The following is a 17,264-nucleotide window of genomic DNA, read 5'->3' on the forward strand; positions in this document are numbered from 1 at the left end:
CAATTTCCAACATGATACAAAAATAATCAGGTTTTGGGTTGTCATATCTGCCCGTTCAATTAAGCTTCTTGTGATGTTGACTTGTTTAACATGTTTGATTGAAAAGAACGACCCATCAACCTCTTTAGTTAAATAGGTTGAACGGCCAACCCGTTTATGTTCCTTGTAACTCAATTATTACAACCTACCAACCTAATTGATACGTTGACAACTTGATTAGTACCCGCCAACACCTCTTACTACTTTGACATGTTTAGATAAATATGTGTGTTTAAGGTAGGGTCGTTGTTTTTCTACATAAACGGGTCGTATACGAGTTGAACAATTCAACCCACCAACCAAACAAGATTGACACTCCTCTTTATGCCTGTAACCAAGTTATGCTCTTTTTAAGTTAGGCCCTTTTGGCCTTTGCAGCCCGTGTGTTGTTGTCTTTATTTAAGTATGAGTCTACTAGCTCCTGAATCAGACCCGTATAACCAATTTCGCAATTGTATGTTTGAGACAGACATTTCACCACATCATTTGTGTAAAGAACTTGTTTAAGACAAAGAACAGAATTCCAAGAAATATGCTTTTGTTTGTATTTTACTGTCTATGATGGCTTTTGTTTCTAGTTTTCAATAATTCTTAATATATAACTATTAACATAAAACTATAAAAGACAAGACCAAGGATCTCCTGTTGAGGTTAGCATCCTTCAAAATGATCGCCAATATACTCTTTCTTGGTATATAAATATATGTTCATCGTCTTTCGAAATTCGTATTTAGTTTCTAGCGTTTTTCTAATCATGAATTTATTCAAGTAAAACTTAAGCCAACATGGACACTGAAGAGGTAGGTCCCAGCAGAGCCCAGTTGGACCCGCAAGACTCACCTTGAAGAGAGACGTCTGCGCAGAAACCAACTGGATCCGCAGGACCCACCATGCTCAGAGACGTGACGTCCTTACGCTCAGTACGCAAGCTGTTCCCGCAGGAAATGCCTCCCAATGGTGTACTCCGCCTGTTCCCGCAGCTGCGGATACAAGCCATCAGTGAAGGCCACCCGCGCAGCAAGGCTACACGCACAAGGCACTTAGCTCTCAATAATTCAGTTGTCACCTGAAGGAATGAGCAAAGCCGGGAGCAATCCCGCACAAAGGCGGGAGGGGGAATACTCCCGCCCAAATAAGCCAGTCCGTACGATACGGGAAGATCTTCTGTACTGTACCTGACGAGGTATGGGCAAAAGATCTGACCAAAGATACGACAGCTTATTGACAACAGTATGGCGAGCAGCATGCTCTTGTACTGTATGTCACTATTAGCCGCTGCCTACTCACCAACTCCTGTCATACCACGTGCATAGCCGGCAGTTGGTGGAAAAGGAATAGTACACAGCAGGCCTGGTCACTGTCAGCCGCTGCCTACCCACCAACTACCAGCATGGCACGTGCGTATGCCACAGTTGGTAGAACAGGAATACTATTCAGCCGGCTATACCATCTTGGAAACCTACATTCGGCTATAAATACCCCAAATGGTATGATCATCTCATCTTATCATCTTATCATCATATACTATCTCGTATTACATATTATACCTGATATTAGAGGTGCACAAATCGGTTTTTTTAAAAAAACCGGTTCGGTTATTAACCGAACCGGTTTTTTTGGTCCGGAAAAAAACCGGTTCGGTTAATAACCGGACCGGTTAATAACCGGTTTTTGTTTGTAAAAACCCTAACCGGTCTAACCGGTTAGGACCGGTTTAAAAACCGGTTAGAACCGGTTAATAAACCGGTTTTTTTATTAACCGGTTTTTTAATAACCAGTTTTATGGTTAACCGGTTTTTTTTATTTTATTTATTTATTTTTTTTTTAAATAACCATTATTTTTTCACAGTATAAACAAACCGGTAACTACAAGGCGAACCGGTAACTACAAGGCAAAACGGACTGACCGAAGCCATTCTTTGCTTTCGTTGTTAGGGTTCTTTGCTTGGAAGATTAAAAACACATAACTTTCATTTATAGTTTTTACAATAAAAATACAAACATTAAATCGTTATCGCATATTCGTAACTCAAAAATACAAACATTAAAGAATGCTTAGACACGATTACATGAACAACTTGCTGTTTCTTACTCATTATTTGCCTCCATGTTTGCTGTTTCTTTAACTAATTTTCTTCGCTACCCGATCCCGAGCTATTCCTTAGGTAATCGTCGTACGCGGCTTCTTCATCGGTCATTGGTTGAGTGTGTCCTTGATTGACCTCGTCTTCATACAAGCCCGCCTCATACTCCATTTCCCCCTCGAGTGAGCGTTGATGTTGTGCCCTATCTAAAGAGTCCAAGTAATCCTTGTAGCAAATCGACATCTATATAGCTGGTGGAGTGAGTCGAGTCCTCCTAATCGATATAACCCTGCCAGAAACAGAAAAAGCAGACTCCGAAGCTACCGTGGAAGCTTGGACCGTTAGTAAATCTTTGGCCATGGCGGCGAGGATCGGAAACTCATCCTCCTTACCTCTCCACCAAGCCAGCAAATCAAGACTTCTAAATTCATCCGGAGTCATGTGTTTTACAAAGTTGGTACCACCATACCTTCCAAGTTCACTGCTTGGGGTGTTTACCTTTTGACGTTTACCGGCGTCTTCCCAAATCATGTAGTACATCCCCATTTCAAGGTCGGTTTGGGATTGGGATTGGGCAACAGCTCTTAACGAGTCATGAATTTGGGAAGACGACCCGTATTTTGTAAGGTAAACATCATACATGTTAGACAAGGTGGTGTTGAAAGCATTCTTTAAAGTTTGGTTATAATAGGGGTTTTGATCGTCGTTTAACTCTAGCTCATCACAAATTTTTTCTATTAAAGCTTCAACACCACCAACATTGATGCAAGGGTTTAACGTAGCAGCACATGTCAAAACAGCGGGTAGTTGTTGAAAATATTTTCTAAATTTTTCTTTCATTTTTACACCCATATCAAAATAAGGTGCACCCCTACAATGAAGTTCACTCAACTTTGTGCACATGACAGCAATTTTTGGTAAAGCAATGGGGCTTGTTGGATAGTAAACCCCGGATAAACTAGTTGTGCAAGATTTAAAAATTTGAAGGACCTCCGTAACGATCTCAATCAATAACCAGTTTCTAAGATCGTACGGTGCACATTTACCCCTACTTGACAAAATTTGATGAAACACAATTAGTGATTCTTTTTGTTGGATGGCTTTCTCAAACATATCACAAGTCGAGTTCTATCTTGTTGGACAATCCCAATTTGGCCCCAACCATTGACAATTAGCTTCTGCACAAAATTTTTTGTATCTTGAAAATGTTTTATTGTTGCTAAAAACATCTCGTAACATTCTTTTAAAATTGTTTCTTTGCGTTTCGATCACGTTTAACCCATATTGCACGGCCAAGTTGATAATATGTGCAATGCATCGGCTATGAAAAAACGCTCCATCACAAATAGGTTTATACTTTAATTTTAAATGGCCAACCGCGGCCGTATTGTTGGACGCATTATCAAACGAAATTGAAAAGATTTTATGTTCAATCTTGTATTGTCGAATGACTTTATCCAAGAGTTTAAAAATATTTCTACCCGTGTGCGGGTAATCAAACAATTGAAACGCAACGGTTCGTTTCATCATTTGCCACGACTCGGGGTCAACCCAATGAGCCGTCACACAAATGTATGAGTCGGGCGAACCATTAGGTACCGACCACACATCCGTTGTTAAGTTTACACCAGTTTGTAAGTTTGAAAAGTATGAAATTAGTTCGGATTTAGCGTTTTTCCATGCTTTAAGACAATCTCTTCTAAGGGTCGAACGACTTACGTGTTGGTAGCGTGGTTGAACATACTTTTGCATCATCTCCGTGAATTGAGGGTTGTCGAAGTGGTTGAAAGGAAGTGTTTGTTGAATCACAAAGTTTGAAAACTTTTGACGTACCGCTTCAAGGTCGTACGTAAACACCGCTCCTTGATTCGTCATCTCCGGCTGTGAACTACTTCCCGATTCGTCCTTCAAGGCCTTGCAAAAGGGCCTTTGTACATGCGCTTTTAAAGTGGAGTTTGCATCTTTGCCATAAAACTTCAAACAATGTTTGCATCGAGCTTTTTGGCTACCGTTAGACATTTCGCATAGGTCGAAATGTTGCCAAACATCTTGGTTTCGTTTCGTGGGGATGACCCGAACGACCGTTTCTCCCGTGTTCGAGGCACCCATGTTGACGGATGAAACAACACTTTGGGAGGCCATGATAATCGACTACGAAATAAGAGCGTATGGAGTGGTAATGTGGTATAATTGAGCGTGAGATAACAAAATAATCGCGTATGAAATAAACGTTTAGAGCGTTTGGAGTTGTATAATCGAGTGTGATGTAACCAATACCCAACCTAAACTATATATAGATGTTTGTGGGGGTAAAATGGTAAAAAAAAAAACGGTCAAAAAAAAAACGGCTATATAGCCGTTATACAACGGTCTAAACCGGTTTTTAACCGGTTAACCGGTTATAAAGAAACCGGTTAACCGGTTTTTTTCCAACGGTAAAAAACCGGTTTTTTTATAAACCGGTTAACCGGTTTTTATAAACCGGTTATTAAAAAAAAACCGGTTTTTTCATTAACCGGTTTGAAAACCGGTTTTAGATCTAAAAGTTGAAACCGAAGTACAAACCGCCGGTTTGTAAACCGGTCAAACCGGTTTTTAAAAAACCGGTTTTTTTAAAAACCGGTTTCCGGTTTAAACCGGCAAACCGGTTCCCGAACCGGTTTTTTTGATCACCTCTACCTGATATCTGCTCTAGCAATCTCTTAATATACATTTATATTCAAGAGCAATCTAGTCTGATTCTCACGCCGGAGGGTGGTCACAAGGAGGAACCCCCCCCCCCCTTCTCAGTGACGAGCTCACGGTGTTTGTTTTGCAGGTTATCAGAAGAACCATCTTTGCCGGGTCTAACCCCTCGTGGGAAACATCTATCTAACCCCCAGGTTATCCGTAATCTGCCCGGGGTCGATTAGTGTTTCTTCATTGGCGACATCCGTGCATAAAAGCTAAAACTTCATTTCTTTTCAGTTTTTTCAAACTTCTGGAAAGATGGTTAAAGAAACTCCGGTAACCACAACCCCACCTACTGGGAGGGATACCGGCGACTACACAGTTTTTACGAACACTACCCCGGTTACCCAAGCCGGGGCAAGTGCAGTAAATTTTACGAACACTACCCCAGTTACCCAAGCTGGGGCAAGTGCAGTAAACAACCATCCCCTGGGATTCAATAATACCCAGGCGGAAAGACAACAGACGAGACTCCCCCGCCAAACACTTGAACAAGTTAAAGCGTGGGCGGAGGCACGTCAGAAGGAATTCCAAGCTGAGTTGGACGAACGCTTGCGTTCCGTCCAACAGGCTGACGAATTCGGAGAGTACTGGGACAATGATTCGGAGGAATCCGATAGTGACGCAAACCCTCGTCATAGGGCGAAAGGGAAGCGTAAGGAAACGGACTCCCAACCGAGAAGGCATTTTGAAGAAACCTTCAAACCAAAAAACACAGGTGGGAATCCACGTGACTTCTCGAAAACATTTACACCAACTGTTGCAAAGGCAGAGGAACGTCCAAATTTGCAAGGGATATTGCGGAAGCAATCGTCCCAAAAAGTGCCAAACAGATGTCCAACATCGGCACTTACGATGGTATATCTGATCCAGACGATCATTTGAACAGGTTCATAGCGGGGGCAACCGTCAGTAGTTGGACGGAACCTACGTGGTGTTACATGTTCCAAATGACGCTTGTTGGGGCAGCTAGAGCGTGGTTCGATCGTCTACCGGTCCACCACATCTACGATTGGGAAGACTTCCAGCAGAAGTTTAGCCAACACTTCAGCCAACAAAGAAAGTATACCGAAGAGCAATGGACAATCCTCAAATGCATTCGAGAGGAAGATGAATCTTTGCCAGACTTCATCACTCAATTCAACTCAAAGAAGCTAAGTCTGGGTAATATCAGCGAAGATCTTGTTCGCGCTGCTTTCATCCAGGGCGCGAACGACCCAGAGCTCATCCGCACCTTAACGGGTAAAGATGGCATGCCATCCACATGGGATGCCATCATGACAGCAGCAAAACGCTTTGCGGAAACGGAGAAGCAACTGGGTAGAGATCTCCCCCAGAGCACAAACCTCTACACCCAGAAAACAAGAGAAGACAACGTCCTTACCGCCCGATTAAACAAAAAGCGGAATCCAGGCATTTGGCAGTCAAGGGTAAACTTTGACACCTCATCCGGCTTGCAACATCGGTTAGGCGGAAGAGATAACGTACAGTCAAACCAGAACTCCAGATGGACGCCGCTCACCAAAAGCGTCACCGAGATATTCGCCACTGAGGAGCTCCCATGGCCAAAGGCTCCAATAATCCGACATCGTCACAATGCTGATCGGAGCAAATACTGTGACTTTCACAGGACAAAAGGCCACAACACTGAAGAATGCACAGACGTAAAGGACATGGTTGAAGCATTTGTCAGAGATGGGACGCTCGCAGCACCTCGTGGCGCAATGAACGCTGAGCAGGCTGATGAGTAGAACCCCAGTTGGGGAAAACACGAATAAAATTACAGCTTCAATGTTGGAGACTACATACTGCGTAAACAACGAGATCCCGAACCAGGTGCATATCGGCTCGATGGCACTCCCATCCCAACATGGAAGGGAGCTCAATTACACAGTTTGCATGTAGATCAATTCCAAATTTGTAAAGAAAAGGCCAGAGCCACTTCTAATGGAAATGATTCTCCTTAGAACATCGACGCTGACTATTTTACATTTATACTTTTATGAACTTTCAACACTGATGCCGGTTTTCACCGCATACAAAAGTGTGAAAGTCGTTGCGTGGGGAAGGCGGCAAAACCCGCATAAACCCAAAAAACGGCAAACCCTTCACGCAGGTCAGTTAAAGGTAAAGTTCAGTCATCCCACTAAATGAAAGTGCCGGTCTATCCGCATGAATCATGATAGAGGAAACTGAACACTAACCTATTAACAACCGCGCGTCGAACGGTTAATTAATTCAACACTGAAGCCGGTTTTCACCGCATACATAAGTGTGAAAGTCGTTGCGTGGGGAAGGCGGCAAAACCCGCATAAACCCAAAAAAACGGCAAACCTTCACGTAGGTCAGTTATAGGTAAACTTTGGTCATCCAACTAAATGAAAGTGCCGGTCCTAACCGCACAAATCATGAGAAGAAACCGAACCTATTGACAACCGCGCGTCGAACGGTTAACTTATTCAAAATACTTATAAAAAATTTTTCTAACAGGATGAGGAAAACCTCCACGCAGGTCAGATGTAGGTAAAGTTTAGCCATCCTACTAAGTGCAAGTGACGGTCCTACCCGCACAATCACGAAAGAGGAAGCAAAACTTCAACCTATTATCTGCCACGTTCAAAGGTTATCTTATCCTAAACACTCAGAAATTTCTAACAGGATGAGGAAAACCTCCACGCAGGTCAGATGTAGGTAAAGTTTAGCCATCCTACTAAGTGCAAGTGACGGTCCTACCCGCACAATCACGAAAGAGGAAGCAAAACTTCAACCTATTATCTACCACGTTCAAAGGTTAACTTATCATAAACACTTGGAAATTTCTAAAAAGATGAGGAAAACCTCCACGCATGTCAGATGTAGGTAAAGTTTAGCCATCCTACTAAGTGCAAGTGACGGTCCTACCCGCACAATCACGAAAGAGGAAGCAAAACTTCAACCTATTATCTACCACGTTCAAAGGTTAACTTATTCTAAACACTTGGAAAATTGCTAATTTAAACTAAAGTATGCAAGTCATATAACGTTTATAAAGCAAGGAATCCAGTGAAAGTAGCGGTCCTACCCGCACAGAGATTTATATTTCATAATATTCATTACAAGAATGGCCGGGTAACTACCCGCCTACAAGAATATAAATCTATACAAGCTAAATCTATCCTAGCAGTGGGAAGGGATCTTCAGGATCAAGCTTCAGGGCCACTTCCACTTGGACCAGCACCATCTGTAGAGCGTGGCGGTTCAAGGAAAGCTTTAAGGATAGCTAACCCATCATCAGTAGCAGCAACTTCGTTCACCTTCTCCACCACCGGATGCGGGAAGGCGGCATACTGATTCACTGCTTGGTCGTAAACAGCTTCAGTATCCACATCAAATAAAGGGAAGTTGGAAGGCGGGATGCCTTTCTCAACGAACCCTAGACCAAGCAGGAAGCCGGCCTTTTCCCCATCCTCATGAGAAGCGTTGAGGGCTGCGCTCATAGCATCGTCATAAGACGTATCCGCGAAGACCCGATGCACAACCTACAAGATAATACAAGTATCAAAACCTTTTCTATTTACAAAGAAAAGCGTGAAGACATAAAGCTAAACATACCTGAGACAACGCTTCTCGAAGAAGCCATTCCTTGGCAACCAGAGCCTCCTGGAGGGCAGCTTGAGCTTCGTTACGGGCGCGTTCGGCTTCACTTTTGTTGAGGTTGGCAAGCAACACTTCTTTAGCCGCAGCCTCTTCGATGCCCTTTAGCTTCCGCTCAGTGTGGTCAAGCACCCCCCTCTGGTCCAAGATCTCTTGGAGCTTTTTGGCGTCTTCCATCGCCAAGGCATCATGAGCCTGCTGGAGAGCCTCTAATTTGGCTTTAAGCTCCTCATTCTCCACGCGTAGAGGCTCAGCAACAGCTTCAGCCTTGGTGGCCCTTTCAGTTGCTTCCTAGCAGTTTCCTTAGCCAGCCGAAGCTGTTCATTAACAGCTTGGGCAGCCTTGGAACGGGCCTCGAGACGGGCCTGAACCTCAACTTCAAGGGCCTTGAACGCCTTCTCCTTCTCCGCAGCCGCGGCGGAGAGCCTCCTATTCTCCTCCCGGACAGCCCGCGCCTGAGCTACTTCTTGAATGCGAGCTGCTTTTAACTTGTCGTTTTCACGACAAAGCAGCTCGACGCGCGGCTGCATCCGGGCCAGGAGAACCCGAAGCTCATTAGTTAGCCTACCCTCCTGGTAGCTAGCCATGGCTTCCCCCAACGCACCACTGGGAGCTGCGTGACGAGCCCACTCCACGCACTCCACAGGTGTGCGAAGGGTTGTTCCTCGGCGGATGTTCCATCGTGGAACATACACTTCATTGGAATCCGACACTGCAAAAAACAAAAAGCAGTTAGGAAAAGATGATATATAAAAAAAAAAAAAAAATAGGCCAAAAGAACCCTACGCACCTGTAGGGTCAATAACAGGCCGATAGCCGCCAAACCCATCACCTGAACCCAAGGGAAATCCGTCCAAGAGGTCAGGTAGATGGGAAGGAGGCAGAGGTTGGCGAGAAGCCCCATGCATACCTGAAGGATCGGCCGTCGTTGCCGATGACGGAGGAGGCATGGTGAAGGCCGCCGCGGCCGCCTCGGTCGCCGCTACGGAATCCGCAGCAAAAGTAACCGCCGGCTCAGTGAAAGATGCGGTAAAAATGGCACTGACAGCCGGCGGTGATGTCATCACAGCTGGAACAGTTGGCTCAATGGAGTGAGCAACAGAACTAGCGGAAGCAGGCGCAGCCGCCTGGGTCGTCGCCTCAGGTAGGCTGACCAAGCCTACCGTCATGGGCGGGGGGGGGGGGGGGGTACTCCTCCGCGCTTCACCCTGGAATGCGTCAACATCCACGCCTGCACAAAGAAGATAAGTATTAATGATGGAAAGCTATGAAGTTAAAAATATAGTTTGTACTTACGGGTTTTCTTGAGCTTAAAAGTGCGGACAGGCGGGGATGAACTCGATGGAGCCGGCCTCTTCACGCCGGCCACCGTTGTCATCCTGGGCTCTCCGGAGGTGACAATCGTCGCAGCCTCCGGAGCAGTGGTCTTATCACCACCGGGGTTCCCCGCCACCTCCTCGCTCTCGGCCTCTGAGTCAGACCGAGGCACCGGATCGGCAGTGGAGGCCACCTTCTCCTTCCCCTTCCCGCCGGCAGCCTTCTTCTTCCGCACCAACGGAGGACCATCTGCGGATTCCTCATCAGAACATAAGATTAGAAGAATGCCAGCAGAGGTTTCAGCATTGAGGGGTCGAGGGTTGAATAACGCCTTACCTGGCCGCCTGGCGCTCAGGATCTCATGGCCTAGCGGGTAGACCTCCACGAACCGATCCGCCGTTTGTTCTAGGATGGGCAACTCGTTCTCATCTAGAGCGCGAGTACCCATCCGAGCGGGACTGTCAGCCTCCCGCGGATACAGGAGCGACTGCAAGTCGTTCCCTTCTGAAATAAACAGGAAAGAAGTTAGAAGAGATTCTAAATCAACAAAAAGAAACAGAGCATACCGTAAGGAACAGAGTTCAAACCGTATTCGAGGACGATCGGGATCTTTTGCGCATCCGCATCCTTCCGCACCCGGCTCATCCCGAGCATCACCATCCCGGACTCCACAAACCGGTAAACCGGAGATTGGACTCGGGATATCTTCGAGAACCATTCCGCCTCCTGGTAGTTGGAGGCGTGAAGGCTTGGGAGAGCTTGCCCATTCTTAAATTTCATGGCAAGGGGGATGGCGCGAGCGGAGATGTAGAAGAACTCCCGCTTCCATGAACGAAGACTGCGCTCGGTTGCGCAAATCTTCAAACCCTTGATCCGGGTTATCAGAGTATACCACCCCTGGATGCACCTCCAAGAGTAGAAGGTCATCAGGCGGTCGACGAAGGGCTCAATGCCCAGAATCCGGCACACCCACTCGAAGTGGCGAATCTTCGCGATCGCCATCGGGTGCACCTCGGTCAGGTGTACACCGTGCCTCTCTAGGACACGGTACACAAACTTTGTCAACGGGAACCTAAGATTCCCATAGACAAAGAATGCAGCATATACCCCGATCTTGCCTCTGGGGGCATCATACACCGTCTGATGGGGTTCAGGAAACTCAGGCTCGAGAGACTCGAGCATGAACATCCTGACGATGTACCGATATAGATCGACAGGCAGAGCACACTGGCACTCGCCAGCAGTACTCTTGTCATCGACGTACACCCCAGCCTCCTGGGCTGTAGCCTCAAGATCATGAGAAGACATCTTGCAGATGAAAGAAGAAAACGATTTCAAGAGAATGCTCGACTGAAAAGGAGAGTATTCGCCGGAAATCGTTCTGAAGATGAAGAGAAGTGAAAGTGTGGATTACAAAGAACCCTCTCCCCCTTTATATACTAATCGCAATTAATGCGATGAATTTAATGCGAAAGAGAGAGAAATCGAAGGTGCAATGAAACTATAACACGTGGCAAAAAGCAAGCTGGCAACAGCTGTTGAAAGGACGCGTGCCATTAATATCGCGGCCACGCGCCCGAAAAATCACGCCCACGCGCCTGAAAAAGCGTCTGGAATGACCAGGTACTGTCACGTCGCCATAACTTCCTGCACGTCCTGACACAGTCAGAAGAAACCGTCGCACGACGTTTCAGAGGTTTGGACTGTTTTTATCCTTTCACCAACTCTTCAAATTTCAAAATTCAAAAAGATTCAAAAGTAAGCGGGAAAATACCCCTTACCTTGGCAACCAAGTAACTGTAAGACAGGTGCGGGTACAGTGTAAAGGCAAAACCCTTCACATACTTAGCACCTGCAGGGAATTGAAGCCAAGAATACCTCGGCAACCAAGTAACTATAAGACGGGTGCGGGTACAGTGTTAAGGCAAAACCCTTCACATACTTAGCACCCGCAGGGAATTGACGCCAGGAATACCTTGGAAGTAAAGTAACCACAAGACGAGCGCGGGTACAGTGTTAAGGCAAAACCCTTCACATACCTAGCGCTTCGCAGTGAATTGAAACCAAGAAGGATCTTCTGGGCAATGCTTGCGGAAACGGGAATAACATCCCCGCATAGCGGGAACGTCGAGAACTACATTGTTTGAAGCTCCAGGATGGAATTGGTGGTTTTAACATAATTGATCACTATGTTCAAAACTACCAAAACCTCATGGAGAATCCACACAAGTGGGACTCAACGCTCCTGACTTGCGAGGAGGTTACAGACCTACCCGCATCGTACCCAAAGATCAAGCAGGAAAGTCAGGAATTTCTGCAAGTGACAAGGACTTCCGCGGGAAGAATCCCTATGGAAAACCTTAAAACTAAACCCTTTTCAAAACCCTTTGCTTAAGTCCAAAAGTTCACCTCACTTTATTAAACATTCATGAGAAGAACATTGGACTGGGGGGACTTGAAGAGGTAGGTCCCAGCAGAGCCCAGTTGGACCCGCAAGACTCACCTTGAAGAGAGACGTCTGCGCATAAACCAACTGGATCCGCAGGGCCCACCATGCTCAGAGACGTGACGTCCTTACGCGCAGTACGCAAGCTGTTCCCGCAGGAAATGCCTCCCAATGGTGTACTCTGCCTGTTCCCGCAGCTGCGGATACAAGCCATCAGTGAAGGCCACCCGCGCAGCAAGGCTACACGCACAAGGCAATTAGCTCTCAATAATTCAGTTGTCACCTGAAGGAATGAGCAAAGCCGGGAGCAATCCCGCACAAAGGCGGGAGGGGGAATACTCCCGCCCAAATAAGCCAGTCCGTACGATACGGGAAGATCTTCTGTACTGTACCTGACGAGGTATGGGCAAAAGATCTGACCAAAGATACGACAGCTTATTGACAACAGTATGGCGAGCAGCATGCTCTTGTACTGTATATCACTATTAGCCGCTGCCTACTCACCAACTCCTGTCATACCACGTGCATAGCCGGCAGTTGGTGGAAAAGGAATAGTACACAGCAGGCCTGGTCACTGTCAGCCGCTGCCTACCCACCAACTACCAGCATGGCACGTGCGTAGGCCACAGTTGGTAGAACAGGAATACTATTCAGCCGGCTATACCTTCTTGGAAACCTACTTTCGGCTATAAATACCCCAAATGGTATGATCATCTCATCTTATCATCTTATCATCATATACTATCTCGTATTACATATTATACCTGATATCTGCTCTAGCAATCTCTTAATATACATTTATATTTAAGAGCAATCTAGTCTGATTCTCACGCCGGAGGGTGGTCACAAGGAGAAACCCCCCCCTTCTCAGTGACGAGCTCACGGTGTTTGTTTTGCAGGTTATCAGAAGAACCATCTTTGCCGGGTCTAACCCCTCGTGGGAAACATCTATCTAACCCCAGGTTATCCGTAATCTGCCCGGGGTCGATTAGTGTTTCTTCAGACACAGATTCACCAAAAGTTTCCAGGTTTGCGAAAACTTAAAACGCATCACATTTGATCACACAAACTTTGTTTATTAAATAATTGATTTTCTTATTTAACTTCTCAGATTTGAGATAGAACAATCTCCTTCAGTTAGGAACCGGCGTCCATTAAGTCAAAAATTAAACCCGAGTGTTCTCTGAGGACTACAAGAAGATCGAAGGGAGTATATTCGATCCTCGAGGCGAGCGTGTGAAGAAATGGAAGAGGTATTTCTTGTTGGCTGCACTTATTTCCATTGCCATCGATCCTCTTTTCTATTACTTGCCCGAAGTAAACGAGGAAGAGATGTGCATGGATGAAGACACTTCCTTGAAGATAATTCTTACCGTCATTCGGTCGATTGTTGACATGTTCTATGCGTATCATATCTATGTTCGGTTCAGGACCGCGTATGATGCACCTTCGACCCGTTTGTTTGGAAGAGGAGTGCTCGTTTTGGACCCGTTTAAAATCTCTCAAAGGTATCTCAAGAGAGACTTTACACTTGATTTGCTTGCAGCTCTTCCTATTCCACAGGTAAGAGTTTTAATATTATTCTGTATTAATGCACAGCGGACACATTAATTATTAAACGTAGCGCAGATGGTCTTTTTAAGTTGGACCCTTTTCTAGCCAGTTTGCCACTGGATCAGCTCGGTATCGTGTATGAACTAAAGAAATTAAGGATTTAAGACTGAAACTAGATGATGTTTCTGGAGGCCCAAGATCGCGCTTCCGGAGGTGCTGCATGAAATTGGGCTTAACTTGGGCTACGGGCCACCGTTTCAGGCGTGCTACCGGTCAAAAACGACCGTTGAAACGTGGGCCACCTAGTGGTAACCAGCCGTAGGCGGGTTATCCCGTTTATTTTTAGAAATAAGGCTTCTAGATACACTTTTGGGCCACTTTTGTGTTTTTCGTCTAGTTTTCAGGTTTTGTTTTGGTCTGTTGTTGGGCATTTGGTTGTCTGTGTTGGCCCAAACCTATTTTGGATTCTCTATTAATATGTTATGAATGCTTGTGACTTATCATTGATCAATTACTGAATAAAAAAACTTTTGCTTTTCAAATTCCTGACTTTTGGGTCGAATTTGGGGGTTTGGGGAAGGATCATCACGGGTATTCGTAGAATCAACGTGATTTGCCTTCGTTCTCTATTAGTACGCTGCATCACTAGATGATAATGATTTTTGTACATGTTTATCGATTTATCGAATTGGATGATATATTAATATTTCAGGTAATGACATGGCTCCCGTTTTTCGACAATTCAGAAATGATGAGCACGAAAATCAGCGTTCTATACCTCATCATGATCCAGTTCTTCTTAAGGCTTTATCTTGTATTTAAACTTACATCTCATCTAACACAAGAAACTGGTGTGGTGGCTGAATCTACATTAGCAGGAGCTGTTTATAACATACTACTCTTCCTATTAGCAGCCCATGTATGTTCTTATTCTTCGTCTTCTTCGCGTGTTTTAATATGTTATTCTAACGATTGATCTTTGTGATTTTGAAGGTGTTTGGAACCTGCTTTTACCTTCTATCAATTGTGAGGCAAGGAATGTGTTGGAAAGAAGTATGCAATCTTGAAGAACCGGGCTGCGGTGAGAGGTATTTCAACTGTCGGTTCCTCCGTGAATCGGGCCGAGCCTCGTGGTATCAATCAAGCAATATCACCAACATGTGTGGATCCGGAACAGATTTTTTCGAATACGGGTTGATTTCCGATGCGGTAGACTTTGGTGTTGCATCATTGGAGTTCTTCACAAAATATTCTTATTGTCTTTGGTGGGGACTTAGAGCATTAAGGTAATAAGTAATAACTAACAAACAATGTTTTTATCTTTGGTTAGAAACCTCAATCTTAATTTTAAGGTTGTTAGAGTAAAATGCGGTTTTTGTCTCTGTGATTTGTCTAAATCTGCGGTTTTAGTCCAGTAGTTTCAAATTTGTGATTTTTGTCCCTGTGGTTTCATTTCGCTTGCAATTAAAACCGATCACATTAACCCCGTTAAGTCTGGCAGTTCACGTGAGGGGCAGTTTTGTCCTTTTTCTCTCCATATAAACCCCTGCCCTAAATCGCAAGGCCCCTCACGTGAGAGGCTGGGGTGTATTTGGGAAAGGACAAAATTGCCCCTCACGCTGATGGTTTAACGGCCAGACTTAACGGGGTTAGTGGGATCAGGTTTAATTGCAATTGAAATGAAACCACAAGGACGAAAATCGCAAGTTTGAAACTATTGGACTAAAACCACTAATTTGGACAAACCACAGACGAAAGCCGCAGTTTACTCAAATTGTTAAATGTTAAACATGACTGTTTTCAGCTCGAGAGCGGAGGAAGTTCAAGCAAGTACGTTTTTTGCAGAAACACATTTTTGCATAATCATTTCGCTTACCGGATTGTTGCTTCTTGCTATGATTATTGGCACCATGGAGGTGAGTTTTTAGCTTTTTACAGTTTAGTTTTTTACCTTATTGAAATTAAAATCATAAATAGGCGTAAACCGATCAATTCCTCATCATTAGTGTAAACCAAATGCATCGTTCACTACTCTGCATTGATCGATTGATTTAACATGAAAATTAACAGACGTACATTGAATCAAGAACCGAGAGGCTAGAAGAGTATAGAATCCAACAAATGGATACTGAAGAATATATGAACCACAGGCAACTGCCACACGAAATGAAGGAACGTGTGCGCAAACACAACCTTTTCAAATGGATTAAATATAGGAATGTTGAGGAAGAAGCTATTATGGACTCCCTTCCGATGGATGTTAGAAGAGATATTAAACATCACATATGCATCGAATTAGTTAGACGAGTAAGCCCAATTATAATTTTACATATTGCTTGAATATCAAGAAAGTCACTTTCCTAACATATAATACAAACTTTAACAGGTTCCATTGTTTGACCAAATGGACGAGCGCACCGTGGATGCAATATGTGACCGGTTAAAACCTGTTATCTGCACATCCGAAACATGCTTACTACGCGAAGGAGATCCAACCAACGACATGTTTTTCATTATGCATGGTCAGCTAAATTCCTACACTACAGACGGAGGTCGAACTGGTTTCTGGAACCAGTGCCAGATAGGGCCCGAGGACTTCTGTGGGGAGGAGCTGCTGACGTGGGCCCTAGACCCACGATCAACAGCCATCCTCCCCTTGTCCACGCGGACAGTCACATCAGTTGGTGATGTGGAAGCATTTGCTCTTTCTTCAGAGGACTTGAAATTTGTTGCGACGCAGTTTCGCAAGCTGCATAATAAGAAGCTGAGGCATACGTTTAGGGTCCACTCGCACCAGTGGAGGACTTGGGCTGCTTGTTATATACAAGCTGCGTGGAAACGGTACAGAAGACGGAAGTTGGTTAATATGCTCAAGGTTGAAGAGAATTATAACAAAGTGAATGTTAATGAGCAAAGCAGGAATAAAGCAAGGGTTAGGGAGACTGGATTGTCTTTGCATACAAAGACCGCTAAAAGAGGTGAGATATTTGAATCTGATGATATTATTCGTACCCCGGTCCCAAAGCCAAAGGATCCTGACTATTTTGAGTGAGACTCTGTGGATCGGGTCGTGTTTTTGGTAATAATAATGCATGTGACTCGCGTTTGTTTTTGTTAAAATGGTCATATAAGATGTAACAACATTCTTGTAATACAATGTTATTGAAGCAAAGCTCAGATTCATATGATTTCTTGGTCTGCATAAATATCTTTTTGTTGTGAATTCAGGATTCATATGTTAACTATGCACCAAATAGAGATAAGATTTTGATATTATCAACTATTGAGTTGTTTTGTTGCCAAGTTAGTTCACAACTTCACATGTCGCGCTCCATATTGATCATTATTGGCGTAGAGTGGAAACAAGAATAATCGTAGTAGTATCTCGAGAGGAAATTGATATCTTATCGAATCCTTAAACCGTAACATCAAGTTGATGCAGCGTACTAATAGTAAACGTA

General features: G+C 44.7%; 1 pseudogene across 1 annotated transcript; it reads left to right on the forward strand.

Moving 5' to 3' along the window:
- The first annotated feature begins 9,572 nt into the window (after positions 1-9,572).
- LOC143553700 (protein CNGC15b-like) lies at positions 9,573-16,967 on the forward strand (annotated as a pseudogene). Its single transcript, XR_013138878.1, has 7 exons — positions 9,573-9,577; positions 13,361-13,812; positions 14,516-14,722; positions 14,797-15,089; positions 15,608-15,719; positions 15,874-16,110; positions 16,190-16,967. The product of XR_013138878.1 is annotated as a protein CNGC15b-like (transcript).
- Positions 16,968-17,264: the final 297 nt, after the last annotated feature.

This window comes from Bidens hawaiensis, unplaced genomic scaffold (assembly GCF_021521415.1).
Source record: "Bidens hawaiensis isolate Kalapana, Puna unplaced genomic scaffold, B.hawaiensis_p1.1 tig00017353_1, whole genome shotgun sequence".
NCBI classification, from domain to species: domain Eukaryota; kingdom Viridiplantae; phylum Streptophyta; class Magnoliopsida; order Asterales; family Asteraceae; genus Bidens; species Bidens hawaiensis.